The 21,763-nt window shown below is 41.0% G+C and overlaps 1 long non-coding RNA gene across 1 annotated transcript in view; it reads left to right on the top strand.

Annotated features, from left to right (window-relative positions):
- The window catches only part of LOC311446241, a 36,924-nt gene extending 16,194 nt beyond the window's left edge, over positions 1–20,730 (top strand). Inside the window, exons 2-3 of the long non-coding RNA XR_014698813.1 lie at positions 17,102–17,173; positions 19,474–20,730. This is a non-coding gene — a long non-coding RNA (uncharacterized lncRNA). The remainder of the gene's footprint in view (positions 1–17,101; positions 17,174–19,473) is intronic.
- Positions 20,731–21,763: the final 1,033 nt, after the last annotated feature.

The raw sequence follows: 21,763 nt of genomic DNA, 5'->3' as shown, positions 1-21,763 counted from the left end.
TTTTTGCCAGTTGCTTGAATGAACACCCCAGTTTCAAAATAAACTCCCACTGAAGGTCAAGTCCTGCCTGGAATACCTCTCTTTTAGGAAATACAGCTTTTCCAGTCCATGTGCTTCCCTGTGGTCTGTTTTGGAAGCTGCTCCCTGTGCCCTGCCAGGGTGCCAAAGGCAGCCCCCTGCCATGCCAGGGGATGGGTGGAGAACGTGCTGTTGTTCTCCTATGCTCTGTGCTTCTTCCTGAGTGTGTTTCCCACACAGATCTTCCTAAGAAGCATTTCTTTTAGACTAATATCATGCCTATGGTCCAGTCCTAACCAAGAGTCATCCATCAAGGACCTTGTTCCATACTCTTTTGGCACAGCAAAGCCATACAAAATACCACAGGGACAGGCTTGGATTTCCAGCACCACGCAGGAGGACAGACCCTTGCTCTGGATGCAGTTCCAGTTCCCACTGCAGTACTGTTCTCCAGCTCTTTTGGAGCCAGTGCATCAAATTTATCTGTGCACTGAGAAGTGGGAGGCATTATCCAATGCACCTTCTTCCAGCCCTCAATCCCTTCCTTCTTCCCTGTGGAACCAAGCGTAGTGGTCCCCATAGTGCTATTCCATGCTAAGCAGGTCACCTGGGGCCATTCCCAGTGTAAGGCTACAGGACACACTCTGTCCTGTATCCTGATGTTGAACTTCATGGCTTTGTGATCCAAGTTGGGTGCAGACCTCCTACTCTACTCCCATCTGCAGCACTGGAGCTAAGTGCTTCTCTGCCCCAGGTTGCTCTCATAGTGGCTTAGTTCTTCATGGAACCAACACCAGCTCTGTTCAAGTTTTCAATCAAGCCAGCATGGAAGAGGTCAGGTAGTGCCATAAGGGGCTGAGACAGCCTTGCTGATGAGCCAAAGGGAAATGCTGGTTCTTGTAGCTTGGCTGGGAGCAGAATGAAGTGCAGTCACTTTTAAAAGGGACAGGTTGGCCCATTGTTTCAGTAAAATCAGGAAATGCAGAGACAAGCAAGTATGAACTGGAGAAAGTGACATCTGAAAGGTCAGGATAGAGCCAGAGGAGATGGAACTGCAAAAGGTAAGGACTTACATTAGAGGAGACAGGATAAGAACCGAAACACTGTTAGAGGCCTTCAGCAGTAATATATATATATATATATATTTTGCCATTACTACCTCCTCCCCCTAGCTGCCTGCAGCTACTCCTCCATGCAATGCACATAGCCCACAGCAAAGGCATTGCAATTTGCCTCTTGTAAATGCAATTAGCTCATCAGTTCAAAAGGTGGAGAGTTTGATATCCTTGGCATCCCTCTCCTCTAAAACCACATACTATAAATGGCCCTAAAAAAACACTTTTCCTAAAGACCTGAGGGCATGAGTGTTATTCCCTCTGCCTCCTGATGCTCAGATGACATTGGTCAAGAGCTATTACAAAGGAGGGAAACTATTTCTGATCAAACAAAACAGAAGATTGCAGGGGTTACTGGCAAAGGAAAAATTGTGTTTGGCTCACCCAAACAGTTTCATTCAATCAAGAAAAAAAAAAAATCTTGTCTTTTTTTTTTTCCCCCCAGGGTCTTTAAAATAAAAGGTTTGACTAACAGGAAAATGTTGGTCAATTTTAAACAACAAAGAACCTGTCATTTAGAAAGAAAGAAGTCTGAACACTGTCACATGGGGAATATAAAATTGAAGCATTTTCTCATTTCCAAACCAAAACATTTCCATCTAGAAAATGTGAAAATGAGGTGTTTTGACATGTTCAAAAAAATTCTCTTTTACTACCTTCTTGGCTGAACGCATTTGGCACACTCAGCCAGCATCAATGCATAAAAGTTTCAGTCCATGAAACTTTTTGCTTATAGATAACTGAGTCCATCACAGAAGGTGGCTCAGCTTGGGCAGCTCTAAAACTTGCAACTTCCTGAAGCAGCACAAAAAACTTCTTGAAGCAGCAGAAGGGTGCTCATCTGTTGAAATACCTAGCTCTGCACCTCCTTGGTAGATCCCCTTCTGTCCCTTATGCTGAAGTGCATGTGAGTCTTTAGATCATAACTTGAGAAGGAGAAGTCAGATGGAGGTGTGAGTGCCCCTGTTAGCATCAGAGATACCTTACAGAGTCCCAAAGCAGCAGCAGCCCTCTCTGCCCAGTTAAGAGGGCAAACAGTCCTGCCCTCTGCTTGGAACCAAGCCCATGTCTTGCAGCTGACATCAGTCCACTTATTAGTAGCACATTAAATCTCAATTGTTTCTTAATTCTTTTGAAATGGGATAACAAGGTAGTTAATTAGCACATAACAAAACATGCAATTCTGATGAGGAGGTACTGGTTAACATACCAAGAACCAAATGTCAAGATGCATTTTTAGCACTGAATGGAATTAATTTGCCAGTGTTCCCTTATTAAATGTCAGGTCCTTATGACTTGTATACGTTAAACAATTCAGGAATTGGAAAGCACTTGTGTAATCAAGTTAAGCGTGAGGCAGGCAGATTTCTTTCACCTAAACAAACCTGAAACTTTCCTTTTTCAATTAATATTTCATTTTATAACAGCCACCACATTAATTCTTAATTAAATGCTTATTTGAGACACTCTGCTGATTAGTGTGAACTAATGAGGAACAATATGAATTGTTTATCCAGCTTCTAGTTATTTTCCTTCATAAAATGGTGTTTGGATGACTTTCATGTCTTGCTGTACCCTAAAATGACTTCCTTGCAGAATAATGTTCATATAAACAGCACTAACTTCAACCACAAGAGCATTCACTGGGACTCCAGTACCTGGGTTGCAGACAGGAATACCTGCATAACAAATCTTTGGGGGTGAAGATAGAGGCAAGTCCCAACAGCTGATTCCACTTTCATGACAGCAAGCCTTGCTTCAAGAGAGCCTAAAAGGATTAAAAACACAAATGCGACCTTGTGTAAACGGAAAACGAATCAATACTCCTCACATTTCCAATGACATTCATTTAGTGATGGTGAACAGACAATGACATTCATTTAGTGATGGTGAACAGAGCTTCACAAGTCATGAGTACAAATGATCATAAATATGTTGATAAGTGACTAGGAGAAACTGTTATGATCATCTTGGCTGATCTGCTCTGCTCCAAGCAAGCACAAAGTAATATTTCCTATAGTATATCCTCTGAGCTTTTTGTAAACCACTGACTAGGGAGTTCTTGACCTAAGAGTTACATATAGATCTTTCTAGTTAGCTCCTAGCAAAAAGTCTTCAGCAGAAACTTCTCTATATGACTTTTCATCCTATCATACAGCAATAATAGCAGAGATGATGATGCAAGCTAGCCCTTGCTGTGTGCTTGTGATGTCCCACATGGAGGCTGTGTCCTGCCTCTGTACAATCTTCTTATCCTGCTCTGAGCCTCTTCCACTTCTTCTCTGTCATCTTGGAGGCAAGGGGAACACAGCCACAAAATGTAAGAGGATGTAAAATGTAGGATGTGCTGTGGAGTTACAGAGTGGCATTGCACAGTTCACTGTTGTGTTTTCTGTCTCTTAATAACTCTGAAAGTCTCTCTGCTGGTTTTGGCATTGCTGAGGGTTTGAGCAGGCATTTTCATAGCATTTTTTCCACTACTGAGATGTATTTCATTCACACCTTGTGATTATGTGTGTTTAGTCAGGGCTGTTTTTATCTATGTTTATGACTCAGCGTTCATTGACCATGAACTTATTCTGCTGTTTTATCACCTAATCATTCAGAATTGTGAGAGCTTCCCTTAGTTTTTCACAGGCAGATTCAGATTTGACTGTCATAAAGGCTGGTACACAGCAAAGGTTGATACACAGCAAATTTTGTGAGTTTGATAACCAGTCCTCATGAAAAAGGAAAAGATTCCCTTATAAAAAAGACAAAAGGCACAGGGCCAAAACTCCAAGATCCTTAGGAAACTCTAAAGGCACTTTCTCTTCATCATTAAAGTTCATAATTCATTTTTATATTCTGTCTCAACCATTCACTGATTGTCAAGAGGCCTTTCACTTTCTTCAGAACAGCTTAATTTCCTCAAGAGTTGTTAGTTAATGGACACTATTAAATGTTTTTTTGAAATACAAATGTAATGGCTGGATTTATCACTTCTGCACCTATTAACTCCTTCAAAGAACTCTCTAATTTTTGAGGCAAGACTTCACTTTATTTCTGTTTAAATACTCTTCTTGACAGGTTTTAACAGTCCACAGTCATGTCTGTATTTCTCCAGATGCTGCAGAGCTTCCTTTAAAAGCTGGTTCCTCATTTGTTCTCTTTCATTGCTGTAACATTGGGATTGATTTAAGCGATGCTTTGCACAACACAACGAGTAGATCAGCAATTTCATATTGAATTCCTTTAAAGCTCTTGGGTGAATGCCATCTGTTCCTGTTCATTTCCTACTGTTCATTTTATCATTTCTTTAAAGGCCTGTTCCTTAAGTTCTCATGGCTGGTCAGACCCACCCTCTGTAAAGAAAGACTTCCCTAAGCTCTCCATAATAGACACCAAAGCAAAGAAATAACCTTTCCTCTCTTCTGGGATCTTTAACATCCTGGAGATATAGTTTTAAACCTCCATCATCTAGCAATTTTCTCATAGGCCTCCTTATAATGCATTTGAAAATAAAGCTTTTATTTCAAACTTTATTTCTTCCACAGGTAGTTTCTCAGTAGCTAGTTTGAATTCCCATGTTATGGTTCCATATTTAAGTCACAAGAGTTATCTTCTATCTTCATATTTTTTAAAAAATGACTTACGCTTTTTAAACAATTTCTGTTTGACTCAAACAGCTTCCTTTACCCTGTTGCTTAAATGGTCTTCCCTAGTAAAGGGTTGTTTATATCTTTTTCAGTGGCTGCCATGACCTTCCTACATACTTCTGATACTGTATCTCTAAATAGGTTTATGGCACCCAAAGATATTTTACCCTTTCTGCCGTTTCTTTGACTTTATTTTAGAAAGATTTCTCATTTTTATATTATCTCTTCTCCATGTCCTTTAAAAGTAAGTCTTTATTAAAGGGGATTTTCACCTATGGCTTTCTCCCTTCTACAAAGCTGTACAAATACAAGTATATAATTATCATCATTACAATGTCAGTTTTTGGGAAGTGAACATCTGGAACAATACCTTTTCAATACCAAGGATTAAATAAATAATTTCTTCTTTTCTGATGGGATCTCTGAGCATTTGCCTCAAGAAATTCCTGTTTAGACTGTCTAAAAATTAGTTTATATGCCTTATCTCATTGTAACATCTACTATCTTCACATGAACATAAAAAAGTCTCCCATTAAGTTCTGTTTTTTTCCTCCTGAATTGCCTTTACTCTCTCTACTTTTAAGTGAACTTCAGTCTATGCAAGAATTTAAGGACTTGCATTCAGTTGTATAAGGTTATGACTAGCCTATCTGGCAATTCATTGCAATGTGCAGAATTTGTGTCCTCTCTGCTACTTACTACTCCATGGAGTTTCTGTGTCTTATGCAAGCTTCACCTGCAGTGATTCAGTGTTTTCTTCTTGGACATTAAAAAAGACATTACACATTTTCAGATCAAAATTCACTACCAGTGGAATTGTTCTTGAGAAGTGTAACAAAACCATAAGTAACAATACTAAATAAAAAGGAATTATAAAAATAAAATATGAGGTGATCAAGACCCGAAATTATCTCCCAAACTCAGTGTTTGTATTTTTTCTCACTTCTCATTCCCAGCTATGAAACCGGAGATTGTTTCCTCAAAAAGTTCCATCAGCAAAATCTATCACATTCTTCCTGATGGGACCTGACCTCTGCAGTGAAGGCATGCCTAGTGAATATGCTGTGTGTTAATTTAGCAGCACTGCATGGTCTACCACTGAGATTACTTTTAGACTCTAGTTAAAACCTTGACCACACAGAATTTCATGTTCAAGCCCCTTTGTACTCCAACAAGGCTACAATTTCTCAACCAGCTCTCTCTTGTTCTGTGTGGGCAAGGCTGGCTCTGGTCCTGCACAGGCAGTGTTCCTACAGGGGGATAGGCAGATTCCATGTTTGGAGCTTGTCAGGCTTGTTGAATTATTATTTTTCCATCTTTCCTCAGATTTCTCAGCTCTCCTGCCTGTGGATTGTGTCTTGCCACCCACTCCATTTCTATAATCAGGGCAGAAGCAGTAGTCAGTGGAAAAAAAAAATACATCAAATTGGGTAAATCTTCTTTTCTGAGAGCTTAAGAAAATAGCTGTATTTGTCCTAATTACTGTTTTTTACATAATTAGCTCTGGTCTGGGTGTTGCAGGCAAGATTTCACAAGGGTATGAAAAATTTCTCCTTTCAGACTTGCTGGTGGAGGCAGAGGGTGCAGACAGCAGGTTCCAGAGACCAACAGGTAGAGTCAGATGGGAGTACGCTCAATGAACTGAACAGCAAGATCAAAAAGCGGTCCAAGCAGGCGCTTCTGAACTATGACATATCTTGGCTATAATAGGAGAGAAAGATTAAAAAAATAATAATAAAATAAAATAAATAAATTAATAATAATAATAATAATAATAATAATAATAATAATAATAATAATAATAATAATAATAATAAAGACAGTATTAGAAAATTACAGTAAATTTGGATTTCATACCATGAGGGTTATCAGCCCACCCCACCAGCACAAGAACCTTCCTGCAAGGTCACTTGTCTTTATGGAGGACACAGACCTTGCCAGAAAGGTTCAAGGCCCAGCAGCAGCAACCAGCTCCACCTTGAATGGAAATCTTTGTTGTCTCTGACCTGGAAGAAGCTCCGGCAGATCCACCCTGGGAAACAAACTCAGCAGCTGAGACAGAATTTTCCTTCAAGACAGATATTCAACTAACATTTTCACAGAACAATAAATTTGTTCTCCCAGATCTCCAAATGCAGTGACTTTATTATCATTATTATTTGCAGTATTTCTTCAAATGCCAGGATGTTAAGTTTGGAGGTTCTAGGAACTTTTTTTTTTTTTTTTTTTTTTTTTTTTTGAAGAAGAAAGACTCAGAAGCTTTAGAAAATTAGCTGGTAAATTTAAAATCTTCTATTATTTTAATTGGAGGTTTTCATGGAAAGAAACAGCTTTTCCCAAGCATTTCTTTCTAGATACCATAACAATACTGTACAGGTGCATGTTAAAAAAAAAGAACACGTCCTTTGCAGCTGATCCTATTTGCCTCCAAAGGTCTATGAGTCCCTCTCTAACTCAGTAATGGATTTAGGTTTAGAACATTATTTATGATAATGCCAACAGTGAAAGCAGAAATAACTTTATTCTGCTTCCATGGATATCAGGCAGTGTGTTTTTGAAAATCTCCAAAACACCCTGCTCATTCCTTTCTTCTGGGTGTAAGGTGTAGCAGGCACAATTACGGGTTGACTGAACGTGTGTCATGTAGAACTTTCTACCATCCAGAATTATAATTAATATATTTTTGAGACCAGTGCATCAGCAGTTCTACAGAAGGTCCTCATTTTTCATCACCATCCAGGGTCACACAGGGTAACGTCAAAAGTGAAGTGTGAGATGGCCCTGCTACATTGGAGCAGACCTTTTTTTGTAAGGTAGGAAAAAACAAACAAACAAACAAAATTGCCCTCCACTCATGTAAATCAATACCAATAAATAAATAAATAAGAAGAACAGTTTTGCTGAGAGGAAATATGGTAGTTCTCAGTTGATGTTTCACTCTCCTAAAGATATTTTTCCTGGGTATGAGTAAACAATTCCTATATCCCCTTTAAGTTCTGCTTATCTTAAAAAAATATTAAATTAGAAACGGGAATTGGGACAGGTGGATCAATTCTTGCTGTCCTTGAAGGAATGCAGGGATTTTGCATGTCTTGTAAGAAGCAGACCTCAAATCTATCCCTCCCTGCATGGACATGATTGTGCAGATGGGGGCACTCTGGCTAAATTCATTCTAGTACTCTTGTGAGATGTAAGGTGGATGATATTTCTCCAATAAGCATATTTTAACTGACTGTGATGCCTGCCTACAACAGAAAGAGAGATGCACAGCTTAGTCAGATTATTATATTAGTGGAACAGTGGAAAACTAACAACCCAGCCAGCCCAATGAATATTGATTTGTTTCTAATCAAGCCTAGGATGTGTCACATGGTAATTTCTGTTCAATTCATGTGATCCCATACACAGCAGCTGGCAATAGCCCACTAGATCGTGTGATCTGTGCCCTGAGAGCATCAGGGCAGTTTGGAAGTGAGGCTGCTGACAGGAAAGGGGGTTTGCATTGAATGAGTGACCCTCAGCAAGGGCTTGGCCATTACCAAGCTGAGGCAAAGTTTTGTATAAAAATTCTGGGGCACAGGACTTTACCCAGGCTAATTTGTACCTATCTGTTACCCTGACCTTGTGTATCCTCATCCTCACCTTCAAGAGTGCTGTCCAAGGGGTATCTGATATGGACATCTCCAAAATCTCATTTAGACTACTGAGTTCAGGAGGAAGAGCTGCTCCATGTTTGACATTGCACAGCTCATCCTGGTACTTCCATTCATTTCTGACACAGTGAAACACAGGCTCAGGCTCCAAGCAACAGGAGCTGTCTGTTGCACAAGAAGGACAGCTTTGTCTTATCCACAGTAGTAGGTTTTCAATCAAATTTGGATCTGAAGGAACACATTTTATCCTTCTCCTCCTCCACTGCGTCATTCATCTACATCTTCACTCTTTTCCAGTTGATGTCCAAAGGCTGGTGGTGCACCATTCCCTTCTGAAATGCCACTGGGACGTTTCCTATCTCTGCTTGCAGGAGGCTGGAAGGGCAAATCAGGGTTCCTCTGCGCACACCACTGCTGTCCACACTGGGACTGTGGCAAGCTGGACCTTGACCCCTTCATCAGGAAATGGTTAATTCAGCTTTTCACATCTGCATCTGAGAGGAATTAGTGCCAGTGACAAATGCAGGGCAAGACCTCTCAGTTCATGAGCTAGACCTTGAAAAAATCAGGTTCATGACAGGTGCTAATTTTCTGTTATTAATTTCAATACTAAATTTATCATAACTATGGGTTCTAGTGTTATTACAGCTATAATCCTACTAACAAGATGAACTGCCCAGCTGGTACTTAATGTGTCTGAAACTGTGAATTATATTGCTGGAAAAACAAGCCATGTGGAACAGGAGCAGGGGCTGGCTACCAAAGTTTAAAGCTCACACAGGGATCTCTGAGGAGAAACTTGGAGACTGCTGGGCCAGTAAAGAGATGCGGGATTTAGATTCATATGTCACAAGCGTAATGGAAAGAAGCATGTATCAGTGATATAAAGACAAAAGGGATTTTAAAGTTACCTAACTTCTTCTAGATTAATGGGGAGAAAAAGTCATTAAGAAGCTCTCAAAAAGAAGCTCAGCCCCGGGTAAATGGGAAAAATAATCACCCCGCTAATGTCATGTCTGCTTGGTCTACCACCCCATGTTTAGTCACAGAGCCATGTCCAGGTATTGTGTATGCTTGCATGTTCCATGGGACTTGCATGTGCATGGGACTAATTCACTTTCTTCCTTAGAATGTCGAGCTCCTGCTTGCATGCTCTATTTTGTGTGCCCTCCTGACCTCAGTTCTCCTTTTCTTCCTCCAGCATACAGTAATACTGATATCTCAGACTCCATAAGATTGAGATCTGAGCCCAAGATCGTATTCAGATCAAAACCCTGGAATTAATATTCCCAGAACCAGTGGGAAGTTGAGCATCTCCCTCCTTCCTTGTCCCTTGCTGCACATGATTATTTTTCCAACCAAAAGCCAAACACCAAAAATGTAGATGATTTCTCCAAGGTAAAAAACAACACCAGAATGAAGGGAAAATGTAATGGTTCTGATCTCTTCATCAACTGCTGTAACATCTGTAGCCTTTGGTGTGTATTTTTTCCCCCATGATGTGTGTCCATCTTTGGGGACTCCTCTGGGAACCCCGTTGTTGCCTACAAGATGCTGAGTTAGTCACAGGCTGGCTGACTGAAATTTTGCATTTGCCAAGAGAAAATAGATTGATGCAGTGGGAAGGATGAGTTCTGCGTGATGTTAAATGATTCAGCTGAGAGGGAGAAAGACAAAGATGAGACAGGGCAGCTGGCTTAGCTGAGGTCTGCAGACAATGAGGGTCACATTTGTTTGGTCTGTTCTGATAGGTATTATTTCTGAATAATAGCAATGTATCTTTCCAGAACTTGAAGGCTCAGCCTTCACCTGAACCTTTAAAATGGCCTTTTAAAGTACAGGGAAGAAGTAAAGATGACTGGAATGAAAATTTCAGTTCAGTTGTAAAGCAATTGCAGGAGATTTGTTTCATACTGGCCCCACTTTGCACAGTCTGCACAGCTGCTCTTACCTCAGGAGAGCAGAGGAAGAAAGTACCCCATCACCTTGTTTCCCACCAGTTTTGCCATGGCTAAACCTATTGGTAATGGACTGGGAAGGATCCACTCCTGTGTGCTGCTCTGAGCTCTCCAGCGCACAGAAACACATGCAAAAGCAGTGTGCAGTGCCTGAATGGTCAAGTCTCTATGCCCCCAGGGCAGAAACCAGCTCAGACACCTAGCAGAGCTCTACAGAGGATGCAGAACTTGCAACTGGCATTGCCAAATGTGCTGGTGCTTAGCACATGGTGACAGACTGGAGGCAGAGCTGCTTCTTTCCGTCACTGATAGGGCATCAGCTGGCCTGTCTGCAGTACGAGTGTTCCTCCTCCTTTATTGTCCAGCTGTTTGGGAGAGATCTATCAGACTGGGATTACTTATCTTCGTCGAACAACCACCACCACATTCTGGTATTTATTGAACAGTTCACAGGTGGCTATAATTCAAGTTCAGGCTAGCTTTAAGATCTCTTTGAGACAGACAGCTATCCCACCAGTCTGCAGAACACCAGTACTGGCTGTGTGACAGTGGGAGACATTACTGGAGCTCTGCCAACACTGTCAGTCACCAGATTGCCAAGGAAGAAAATGCAGGCAAAAGAGGTGATAGATATTTAATCCAGGCTAGGCTGTTCCCTGGTGACAAACTAGACCAGTCCAGTATAGACATATGCGGATTACCCCAACTGTATGATCCATCTTCCAAGCATTGCCTTGGGGTTGTTCAGGTTAAAACAGTTAATGAGTCGCCAGGGCCTAGGCTTAGACTGACACATCTGAGGAATGAACAAGAAGGAATTTCTGGCAGAGATATTTAAAGGCAGAGATGAATTCCCCCTGTCCAGGGAGTCCCAGGCTAGATAAGGAGAAATCCATGAATAGCCTGCAGAAGATGTCCTGGATGTGTAAGCCTCAAGGAATCATGGTGATCATGGAGGGTGAATTTGGCTCGGTCACCATATCCACTTCACAGTTCCAGAATTTCATCCAATGTGTGATAAGGTAGAGTGCACAAATTTTACAAAGAAGTGGAATCTTGTTTCAAAGGCTCCAGGCAATCAAGAAACTACTTCTCACTTCAAAACCTGATGTCCCTTACAGTTCCTTGCTAGCACCTTATTTCTGGTTTGATTCTGTCTGCTTCCAGCATTTAGTAACTGAAACTTAAGACTGTATTTGTTAGGTAAACCAAAAGCCCCCAGCTATCAGAAATCTTATTCATCTATAGGGACTTAGAGTCTATGATCAGTTTTCCTTTCAGGCTTTCTAAATAGATTCAAGTCTTTCTGCATGCTTTCCTGAGTGCACCTTTCTAAATAGTTCTTCCCTGCACTAGGGATGTTAGTAGGGGGATGCTCTATTTATCCTGTAGGTGATCAGCAAGAAGATTTCATTGTTTTCAGAAAGAGTTCATCTGTGGACTGTATAAAAACAGTAGCAAACACAATATTATACAGGCTATGTGCATCTGTGCAATCTGGGCAAAGCTATTTAAAATAAATCGGTAAATAAGACAAAAAAAAAAAAAAAAACAACAACAACAAAAAAAAACAACTATTTTCCTTCTGTACTACTCCATAACATGAGTTGAGGAACTGGTTCTAAATATTCATGGAGAAGTACAGATTAACTACTCTTTCTCAAGTTAGCCTCTTTCTTTTTCCTTGCTTTTTCCAAACCTTTACTTGCTGCGCTTTGTCTTGGACTGATACTCTCATAACACAAATACGTGGGCAGTTAACTAACATGCTTTCATGTGGAAAGCTTGGTTCAAGCACCTGTGGGGTGAAAGAAGGACCAAAGGTGGATCTGTTTCCTGAAAGTAAACTACAGAGTTGGTTCACTGCAATGTGCCAGATTATGGTTTTGTTCACACCAAAGTACACATGATGTGCACAAGTGATGCAGACTTAGAGGCACGGTGTTCAGCACAGGGATTCACATGGGTATTTAACCTGTCTACTGTTGTTTCTTGGCCCTGGTTCTCTGAATCCAGGTAGGATGTAAACTCAAGCCCTTCCAGGACAGAGAAGGATGTTAATGCCCAATAGGATGTTGTCACCTACATCAGCTATGACAATCTTCCAGCTCATCCCTGAAGCCTGGAGAACAACTCCATTGATAATTCTGGTTTTTTTCTTCCCTTGCAGCAATGAGGAACTTCCCATTGCCTTTTCTGCCCTTCAGGTGCCTTCATTACCTCAGGACAGGACTGTGTCAGGGTACATGACTGCATCAGCCACTGCACAGATTGAACAGAACAATCCTTGTCTAAACTCTGTCCAACCCTACCCAATTTCCAACTGCCTCCTGACCACCATCAGTCTTCCAGAAATTTTGCTGTGAGCCTGACAAGTGCACTGACCCATGAGATGACATTCAGAAGGTTCCTATCACTTCCTCCTGCTGCGTGACAATTAATTTTGCCTTCAGTGTCCTGAGTTTATTCCCGACCTGCACCTCTCAGGCCCTGCTCTTTGAGTTTGCCCTGTCAACTGGGCTCCCTGAAACTGTAGCATTTGGTGGCTCTTAGACTTCAAAAAAAAAAGTTTTGTTTTGTTTTGTTTTGTTTTGTTTTGTTTTTCAAGTTCTGAGCCCTTCATCTGCAGTGGGGTGTTAAGACCGCTAGTTTCTCTTCTTGCATATGTAGAGGTAGCAGTTAGACATATTCCCTCCAGCTATTAGCATATTTATACAATGAATGCTTCTGGAGGTACCTGTTAAAGAAAGATGAAATATTTATAAGCTGAAAGGTGCTTAAAATCTCACTTGAAAGCCTGTTCTTCATGAGAATTGTCACTTGCACTGTAGTGAAGGGCTTCTTTGCTGATGAAGAAGGTGCTAATCTATCTGGGACCGTCCAGCAAGCAAACGTGTTTCTAAAGCGTCTTTGCAGAGAATGCTGCACTTCATTACCAGGGCTGCTAGATCATCTTGATTAACTACTGAGGTCCAAATTTTTGAGAAAATACAAGGGATATATACATATATATATATATATATATTTGCACATATATATATATGTATATATGCACATACTCTGGGATGCCTGAGACTACAGCTATAACATGCTGTTTTTTGCCCTAGGTAAAGTCATCTAATGGGGGAGACAATTCTCAGGGAAGATGGTTTGTCTCACATATAACTCTCTCAAGCTGTGAAAATGCTCCCAGATGAATCAGAAAACACTCGAATTAGAATAGAATAGCCTTGTCAAGTAGTAACTGAGGTGTATCATTGTGCTTATTTTTTAACACCTCTCTCCAAATCTAGAAGTTTGTTCTCTGGCTGTGCATTGTATTGAAATCAATTTTGTGTTTTCCTTAATAATCTCTGATATGAAAAGTGATATCAATTTTTGTGATAGATAGCAATCATCACATCTTCCAGGCAATGGCAAGATTACTTCAGTAGTTCTGAACACTGTTCTGAAGGCTTTCATCAAAGGAAATATATCCAAAGAATAGGTGGGAGAGGCAAAAAGAGTGAGAAAGGCGCATCTGGAGCAAAGAGCAGTATAGTGCAGATAAAGTTCTGTCCAAATGGAAAAACACCTCTTAAACTTCCAAGTTCAGAAGCTTTCTGCCCTGAGTAAAGGTTATGTACTATGGAGAAACTCATCCTGTGGACCCTGGAGCCCCAGACTTGGTGTCCTCTTTGTACACTGCATGTGCGTTTGCAGTTACAAGTTTGAATTAATATCATGGTGAGCACTGATTTTACATTGACCTGCTTTTTGGGGATTTAGTCTTTCTGGGAACTTTGCATGGGAACCAGATCCTGGTGCTCTGCAGCAGAGAGAAGTTCCAGGTGGACCCCCTGCACTGCTTTGAGAAACTGAGCACACAGCACATAGTGAGCAATGTTATTCAAACAGCTAGGTTGCAGGCACTAAGCTGAGAGATTCCTACTGCTTTGCTGAAACAATATACTAAGAAAATGTCCATGCAGTCAAGAAAGAGCAAATAAATATTGAATGGTTTGCTAGTATGCAGAACTGTGTGAAGGGCTCTCAAACTCTCTAGGAGACAGGATCCTGTCTATCACTGGCAAATTTTTCTGAGCAAGTAGAAGAAATGGTGTTTGAGGATGCAGAATTCATGCCTTTTGGGCAGGCATCAGTTAGCTTTAAGCTGAATGGGCAGTCCTAGAAACATTGGAGGCAGGACTGAATATGCTTAAAGTCTGATGATTATATTTCTTACAGAGGCATTTTTTTAAGGAAGTGCCAAACTAGCCACTAGCACTTAGTGTGCAGTGGCTAAGTAATATTTTCAACTTGGTCTCTACCTCATTGAAGCAGTCTTTCTAGCCTAGGTTCTAAAAACCTTCCTCTATTGAGGAAAGTTTTCAGGACCGAAACCTAGGTCCTTCAGAATTCAGGTGTCCAGCTTTAAATGAAGTGTCAATTTGAGTGACGTGACTTAGAAAGAGATGCTGCTCAGGCGGTACTGCTGAGTACTGTTAGCTTGCTAAGTGGAAGTCCAGCCAGGCTGTACAGACCTGTGGTTTAGCCTCTTTTCTTGGATTTATTTCTGTTTGTGTGTGTGTTCATACTGAGGACCACTGAATGCAAAATATGTGCAATAAGTGCATTATAAACCTGCAAGCCACAGTAGGTTCATATTGACACCCACAATAGTCAGTGGAAGGATTCACACTGTGTAAGACCTTATCTGAGTACTGTTTTTAATATGATGTAATCAATTAAACTATGTGCTAACCTATGAATCTCTACCACCCCCTGTGAAAGAAAGAAAGAAAATTCTTGCTGAATGTCTCTCAGGATCAGACCTCTAGGAACACTGACTCTTCCTGACATTAAGAGATGGCTGGGGCTTTTTCAGAAAAACATCTACCACTAACAAAAATGGTATCTTAGTGCCCCAGTTTATCGGTACAAATGATAGTAATTACCCAACTGACTGTCAGTGTCTCTGCAAGGGGAACAATAATTTGTCCCCATTAGTGTGCAATCAGAACCTGTGAAAGAAGTCAATGTAATGAAATGAAGTCTGAGCTGCCAAAAAGCATGGGATCTGATGGGTCACATCAAGGGAAAAGATAACATGCAAAGAGCTGGTGAAGTGGTTGGTTACAGGGGCCCTGCCCTTCTAGACTGGGGAAGAAGAACATGATAAAAGATCACTTCTTTCTCGGGACTCCAGACTGTACTGATTTTGTTTCTGGGAAAGTCAGAAAGTACTGGTTTGCCATGTCCTTCCAGAGGTTCTTTGCCCAAATCAAGTGGGATTGGGAAGAAGCTATTAATTTTCAGTTCAAGTCCCAATGAGCAATTTATTAGACACTGCTCAAAACTGCAGCTCACAACTCCATAAAATCTCTCTCTAAATCATAATGCCAAAAAAAAGATGGTTTATAGAAGCAGCAGATATGGGTGGGTTCTCAGTGCCTCGAGGATCTCTGCCAGCACTAGGGAATGCACTGAAATAAGAGTTTAAAAATTAACATTCGAAGTAATTTTAAGCTGTCATTTTCTCAGATTAAAACGTTTGCTCTAGATCAATAATTTCTTCCACATTTTTTTATCCCAATAAAACCACATTTCTTGTAATAATAAAATTAAGCTTTTTTTGTTCAAAGATTTTCAGCCAGCTCCACCTACTGCTGCTCAGAGTTCTGATCCTATATTCTGTAAAGCTTCATGAATCCCTGTTGTTTCCCTTCATCTCAGTGGAGAATATGAGGGTACTTAACAACAGTAGACCAGCAGTGCATGCATCCTCACCCAAGCCAGGTCTGTGACAGTGTTCTATAAAAGATGAAGGACCAGATTTGTCTTCTTCTTTTGCTTTGTGGACAGGAACAGAGGACTGGACAGACTGCTGGAGATGTTCCTGCATGGAGGAGATCAATAGCAATAGTGAGGTTGTTGCTCACATCTTGTACCCCTCTTGCCATTTGCTCCAGAAGATGAGGACTACTTTACCTTGCTATCCTAGCTCACACAGATGCATGGAAAGGCAGTCCTTGCTCCACTGAATATGAATTCTTTCTCCACCAACACCTCCATTGTCTCAGTCTTTCTGTCCAACCTAAGTCCTTCCACCAACACAAAGTGAGGAACTACTTTGAGACAGTATCTACTCCAATGCCATGAGCAGGGCATACGCCACTGTTGTGCTGTTCTCCTTCTCTGTACTTCTGTTGTTTGCATCTTCCTGTTTAAGAATTGGCAGCCCAAGTGTAAGGCTCTGATGGCCTTAACTATGAACACTTGGCCATTTTCAGGCCTGAAATGAATGCATGGGCAGCCAGCTGCGCAGATGGTTCTTTTCCTTCCACTTTATTAAAGCAGAAGACTCAAAAGGTCAGAGTGCTGGATCCAGGTCTTGGAGACCCATAGTGTTTGATCTGCTCCTTAAGATCATGGAAAAGGGATTTGCTCATAGGGTAGCCTGCTCCTGTGCAAAATCGTCCTAGTAGCTGGGTAATTTTCTAATTTCCAGATTAAATCTCCTCTGCTGTAAAGCAAGACAATTACCACAAGAGGAGATGGAGAGCAGTTACTCACTCCATGCTTCAGAACAACACAGTGCATATTTAACACATCCTTATTTGAGCAGCTTTATTCTTCTACAGACCAACAGAATTTCTTCAGTCTTCTTTCATATAACCTATTTTTTTCTTTTTCCCTTTTTCTGTTTAAGCTCATTTTTGTCTCCATCTCTCTTAAAGTGCAGTGCTCCAGCTGGGCATCATCTCCCCGATGAAGCCTGAGGATCCACTTGGCTCCTACAGCTAAGAGAGGTCAGTGACAAAGCCTACGCATCCCCTTTGTGGGACACCTGCTAATGCTGAGACCAGTCTCTGTAATGGCATCACCACTCATTTAACCACACTTCAGATTTCGCTTTTGTTTTATCCTTCTGCGAAGTGTTGATTTCTCACTTGCCTTTATGGCTTTTCATCTAGCTGGTTTTGCAAGCCCTTTCCAATTGAATCACTCCTCGCCCTCAGGTTTATCCACAAAGCTGATAGTATATTTATTCAGTTGCCTCAAAGTGGTTGTGTGGTGCCACTTCAGATGTGCTGGATATTTAAGAGAACCTGGAGCATCTGATAAACACAATGTGGGGCTCACAGGAGAGCAGCACCCTAGCACACTGGCAGCTGGAGGCCAGATGGGATACTCTGGGTTGTCTAAAATTGAACAGATGTCCAGATTTAGGCATTTAGCTGTGTCTGATCCATTTCATCATCTAAGCTGTTAATAAAAGGATTGAAAAAATTTGCTGTGTTTTTAATACCTGTAAAAATGTGGCACTACAAAATGTTGTAAATTGTACAGTTGGAATAATCCTTTGTGAAGTCAGAGATCTGGAAGAGAAGTAAAAGTTTGAATAGTGTCAGGAAATACTGCATTTGTCCTCCAATTATGAGAACAGATATTTACCAGACAATAAACTTGTGTCCTCATTTTTACAATAGCAATGATTAATTTTATTGTTCATTAAAAATAAAATGGTATCTTATATATGCAAATATAGGCATATATTTGAATGAGACAGAGAATGTGATTCTTTCTTGGTGTGGATTTTTGTATATTTGCTATCTGTAAAGCAGTCTTGGCATCAGTTCCACAAAATTCTTGTATATTCTCTGTGTGGGTTGTGGTCTGACTTTCTGTTTTAACTTGCCTGAATTGTCAGAATTTTTTGGAATGTACGGAGACCAGGACAGATACCTGAGAGACTTAAATCACTTATTCTGTCTCAGAACAGATTCCTGATATTAAATTCAAAGTATATATATTTTTTAAATGGTCCCCTCTGTGATTTGCTTTCAGTCCTATTTCCCTGCTTGTAAGAGACTCATGTCAGACTGTGTCAAAAGCCTTATGAAAGTCAAGGTATATCATATCTATCACTTTTTTTGTGTCCATAGGCCAATGACCCCATTAAAGAAAGAGATTAGATTAGTTTGACATGATTTGTTCTTGACAAGTCTATGTTGACTGTTTCTTACTGTCTTTTATCCTCTAAGTGCTTATAAATTGATTGTTTAATAATTTCTTCCATTATTTTTTAGGACATCAAAGTCAAGCTGACTGGTCTGTAGTTTTCCATCTCTTCCTCTTGCCAAATCTGACAGAAGAGACTTGTAGGTTATGGGAAATTCCCCTGTGTGTTCGGTAAAATAGTGTCCATTTCTGTTTCATGATGTATGAATGGTAGAAGTGTTGTAACCCATTCTTGCAGAGAAGAAAAAGTGGTTTTGGCTTAGAGCAGACATAGGGCACTGCTAGTGACAAGGGCAAGTAACCAGGGGACTTATGCACTGCTCAGTGACAAAATCAGTAACATAACATAACATAACATAACATAACATAACATAACATAACAGCATTGTGTTACATTACATTACAGAAATAAAAATTCCTGGCTCATCTAGATACTCAGTTGTCATAGTGTCACTATGATGCACAACTGGTGTATAGATGTGTGGAAAGAGTTACATCTGGGATTCACAGCTGCTATGGGATAACCATGGCAGAAGGGAGCACTAAGTAAGGGCTCAGTTTTGAAAGATCTTTTTCTCACCTGGGTCTTGAGTAATGATGAGCTGGGCTGTCTGCAGCATTTGTCTACAACCTGGAAACTAGCTTCTGTTCTCACATGTCTATAGGATACTTAAGTAGCTGGGTGACCTTGCTCTCTGCTACATTCCAAAAGAAGAAAGATGCAGAGCCCATTTTGTGCATGCTAGCTAGCTGCAAGAATCCTCATTTAGGAACAGGAACAATTGGGATCCAAGATTCTCCTCCTCTACCAGAGACATGGTCCAGGAGCATTGTGCTAGACTGTATGCCCCTGGGAAGCTGAGGAACTGCCTATAAAAAGTAACTGTAAAGCCTCCCAGCCTAGTGGCATTTTCTGTTCATGTTGCAGGTTGAAGCTGTGCATCGGCAATGCTGAACTCTCCAGCATTTTGCAAACAGGAGAGCGATGAGAAGCAAGCAGCATCTGCTATCAGCATTGATAGTTCAACTAACTTCATGCTAAAAGAACCGTTGCTTCCTAGCTTTAATTCACTGTCATTGTCCCCAGGTTATTTTGGAAAAGAAATGCCAGTGCTGCAGAACATCCCTGCATGTTGATTTCAAGCTACAGGAAGAAATGGGTGACACACTGCGACAGCATCCTTCACTTGGGGGAGCAGCGAGCAGCAGGCATTTCAGGATTGTGTTCTGTGTGGCTGTTTTCCTCCTCCACACATAGAGTAAGGGATGCTTTATGGCCAGATTTTCTCTCAGCTCTTCTTAATAGAGAAAAATAGCAGGTAGAGAGCATCTGGAGTTGCTGGCAGAGGTGGCAACTGATGAACAGATAATGAAGGCTTTATTCTCCATTTGTTTAGCTTTTTAGGAAGGAAAAAATGAGCAAAAGCTCATAGAGAATCAGTGACGTGCTTTTGGATGTATGATAAAATAGATGCTATCAAATTCCTTCTCAGAAGTTAATTTGCTGCAGCAGCCAATTGAAACAACAAAGCTTGGAGCACCCTTTTTTGTGTTATTTAGTCTCCAGGAAACACCTTGTGAGCCATATACAAATCTAACCCTTTTAATTGGAGTGCACAATAAGCCTATGAGCTACAAAGACATTTGACTGGTTCATGCTGTTATCAAGTTTAGTCATCATTATGCAAAACTAATTAGCAAGTCAGAATCCTTTTTTTGTCATCACTAAGCCATTGCTGCTTTTAGAAATAAGATCCCAAGACCTTCCCTTTCCCTGCCCTTTCCAACTGCTATTCTGGAATTAAACCTTCTCTTTCTATCACGACAAAGGATGTGGGGAATATAAAAAAGTCTTCAGCTCCTTCCTAAAATGTCAAAAACTGAAGAATACTTGGGTTTCTTTCTCAATTATTGTGTTCTTGGAATTCATTATTGCAGAAGAAGAAAAAAATGTTTTGAATAGTTTACATGACTTCTGAAAAAAACATATTTACCCCTGCAATCTTTGGCAAGCAGGGTTTCCAGTTTGCCAAAATTGTTAGCTTAATATTTCTGTTTTGAAAGTGGACTTTGTGAAACAAAGCAATGAAAGAAGCAATGTTGTTTGTTTGTTTGTTTTTCAATTCCTATGAGTCAGAAGTATTGTGAAAATGTTTTAAAAAGAAAAAAAAAATCCCTTTCAAAATAAGATACACCCTCAGTGCCAGCTCAGCAAGTGTATCTTTCTAGTATGCAGAGACAGCTGATAGCCTAAGGTTTTCAGATTACCTGCTCCATGGCAGTGCTGTGCTCCAGTATCTTGAGTTGTGTATTGTGAAACTCCATTAAAGTCTGTTTGAATGACTAAGTGCAAAGTGTTTCATGGGTCCCTAACTCTGGTATAAAATGCCTTGCATGTGCACTGAAAACCCAGAAATCTGGAAACCTCAGCTTCTTTATACCTGAGTTGTGAATCTTCCCAGCCTCTTCAAACCCTGTAGTATGATATTGCCACAGGACAATCCTACTGCTTTTCTGCATGGAGATGGGAACTTGCTATGTCTGGCTCTGGAGACTGTATTGGCTGGTGCGTCTTTCCACAGTGGGGTCTGTTGGTTCTATCTAATTTCCTCACCTCTTATTTTCTGGACTGCTTCAGGATTTGCAAGGATTTCTCCAGTTTTCTTCCTCTTAGAGGATATGGTTGAACAGGGCTATGAGCAAACTGATTGTGATAGTTTAAAACTGATGGGCAGCTCAGCACCACCATGCTACTCTCTCACTCTCCCTTCTCAACAAAACTGGGGGAGAAGTAAGATGGAAAGAAACTTCACAGTTTGAGAAAAGAATGGGGAGATCACTCAACAATTACCATCATAGGCAAAATGGACATAGACTAAGGGAGATTAATGTTATTCATTGCTTATTGATAACAGACTAGAGCAGTGAGAAATAAAAGCAAACTGAAAACCTCTTCCTGACCATCCATCTTCTTCTACCTCTTCCCCAGAAGCAGCACAGGGACATTGGGAATGGGGATAGGGTCAGTTCATGGCAATTTATCTCTTCTTCACCCTCACTCTTTTCCCCTGCTCCATGTGGCATCCTTCTCATGGGATGTCCTCCTTCCCAAACTGATCCCTCATGGGCTGCCCACAGGCAGCAGCTCTTCAAGAACTGCTCCCACACGGCTCCGTACCAGGGGGTCCATCCATCCCCCAGGAGCAAACTGCTCCAGCACGGGTCCCCCATGGGTGGGCGGCAGCTCCCCCCAGACCCCCTGCTCCTGCGTGGGCTCCTCTTCATGGGCTGCAACTCTGGCCTGTGGCTCTCCATGGGCCGCAGCCTCCTCCAGGCCACATCCACCTGCTCCACCTGGGGCTCCTCCATGGGCAGCA

This window comes from Aythya ferina (assembly GCF_964211825.1).
Source record: "Aythya ferina genome assembly, chromosome: 17".
In the NCBI taxonomy this organism is placed as follows: domain Eukaryota; kingdom Metazoa; phylum Chordata; class Aves; order Anseriformes; family Anatidae; genus Aythya; species Aythya ferina.
This window is presented reverse-complemented; position numbering and strand designations above follow the sequence as displayed.